Below are 2,500 nucleotides of genomic sequence, written 5' to 3' on the forward strand. Positions count from 1 at the left end.
ACCTTGGAAAGGGAGTGGGCGTGTTTCCTGCAACCCCGCTTAAACGACCTCTCATCGTTAGCTTAACCCCTGGCTAAGTCTCAACGCAGTGTTTGCTTCCTAACTTACATTTCTCTTGTCAAAGAAGCATAAAATCGCAACCTTTCTCAATTCATAAAACTACCAGGATATTATCCTATTCCAGACAAAGATAAACAATATTCCCCCCATAAAGAATCCAATTAACAAGCAATAAGAAAGTTAACGCCTAGCCTAACCAACAAAATAAACTCAATAGATTTACTGGACAATTAGGATAGCTAACCATTCTTTATTGCTGTTTTAGCCTAGGAAATTAAGATCAACAATAGATCGTACCATTTAGTGATTATGTCAAATTATGATTAACTACATGAACTAAACCAAGCGGAGATATCTCATTTGCAGGCTAATTCATTTCTGATAACGACAGGTAATTAACTCTACTGGATAAAAATACCAAATCACTGAAGATGATTTATACGGGGATATGTTCTCTACATGATGTTTTCTAATTGCTTATACCTTTTTCACTGTTAATGCTTTTAGTAACTATCTCCAGTATCTATATAATTAACCTTATTTGTTTTACTATAAATCATTATTATCATCAAAATGATTTGTATTGTTGTTGAGTTATATGACCCTCTGTCTTGTTTTAAGAAGATACAATATATTCTTGACAGAACAGAGGTTGCAAGAAGAATACATTCTGTTTTCCTCCTATCCAAACATCAGTGGTTGAGGTATTGGCTAATATCTAGGTCTGAAAGAACAATGTCTGAACGAGAACTCATGAAAGAATGACCAATATATTTTAGCTTTTATATCAGAGATTAATTGATATTTTATTTTGGCTAAAAATGGCATAATTAACATCAACATAGAATTGATAAAATTTCCTATATTTACATTTTCGTTTCTGATATCAATAAGGATGAATGTGGTAAAAAAAGGAACTATAGATGTCTTTATATCATCTATACAAAAGTAAATTACGCAGAAATCACTTGTAGCAATAAGTGTTTGTTTCTAATGTAAGTAATTCGTATGTCTTTTTGCGTCAAAGTTTCCCACGAAGAATTAGTGAGAGAGAAAGTCAACATCCTTCCATAAAACACAGGAAAATGAACAAAGGCCCAGCGAAATTATTGGGAAGTGTGGCGCAGAGGCTTTTAACTAAACCTGGTTTCAGGCACTCCTTTCAGAAACTCTCGTAAGAATGAAATTGAAAGACGCCAGGAAACCGTTGTGGCGCAAGAAATGCTTTCTGGGTGTGCGAAGTTGAATAGAAGGATGGTGGAGATATTAATAGAAATAAACGAGAAAAGAGGAATGATGGAGGAAATGGGAAGCCATTGATGGGCCAGTGGTAACAAAAGGGGGAAACTAAACAGATACCATAAGAAAAGAGGAATTTTGTGGCTGAATATTGGAATTAGGAACCATACTTAGTGCGAAGACAAAATACTAAACAAGTGACTTGTTATCTAAAGCACAATTACCTTACACATAAAACGCAACACTTTTTAAATTTCTATGATTCTTAAATTCAAATTAATAAGCAAATGATATTTTTAACACCATAATTTCACTCATACAAAAAATGTTTGAAATAGGAATAGGTGTGATAGCACAGATTTATTAATTCATTGGAGACTTCCATTCTTTTCATCAAAGTTATTAATAGCCCCATTACTTGTATACATATCCACACCTTAGGATTTTATACATTCAATGAATAAAATGGCAATCAATGTAAGGTGATAACTAGGCATGTAAGTAGCTTTTGCCCACAGCAAAAGAAATATACTACGCCTTCAAAAGCGTTGTGTAACAACGTTTGCCATTAAAGATCACCTTATCTCTAGCATACTATGTTCTGTTTTGTTATTCTCACCATACTAAGATACAACTATCATCAATTCCCAACTGGTTGTCTCATAGTTTTCTTGAATATCATAGTATTCCAGAGGGCCGTGTTTTAGCTTTTTTTTTTCTTTTTGTGTGAATGGGTGTGTGTGTGTGTGGGGGGGGGGGGGGGCGGTGATTTAGCACTCTTCATAGAAGAATACCACATAATAAGTATAATTTACACCTTAAGGCTATTATAATTTTAAAAGAATCCTGGTAGTCAACCCTGATCAAATATTTTTCATATTAATTATTTATAATACCACAAGCACATAGGCACGTCATTTTGGTAAGTATGCCTATGTGTTGTGTTTGCGTGTGCGTATGTTCATTTCTAAGAGGAACTGAGTCATATAACTTTGGTATATATTCACTTAAGTATTTATTACAGATCCAATGAAGTTTCCTTTTTATGCAGGCGCTTGGTAATATTTACCAGTGTAATATATTTCGTAATTTCAGTAAATCATCGGCGTAAATTATTTGTAGACTTCCCTATGGTTGCAATATTTCTCCCTAGATTGACCTGTAAGATGAATAACTATGGTTCTTTGTTCCGATATAGTAT

This window comes from Palaemon carinicauda, chromosome 11 (assembly GCF_036898095.1).
Source record: "Palaemon carinicauda isolate YSFRI2023 chromosome 11, ASM3689809v2, whole genome shotgun sequence".
Lineage (NCBI taxonomy): Eukaryota > Metazoa > Arthropoda > Malacostraca > Decapoda > Palaemonidae > Palaemon > Palaemon carinicauda.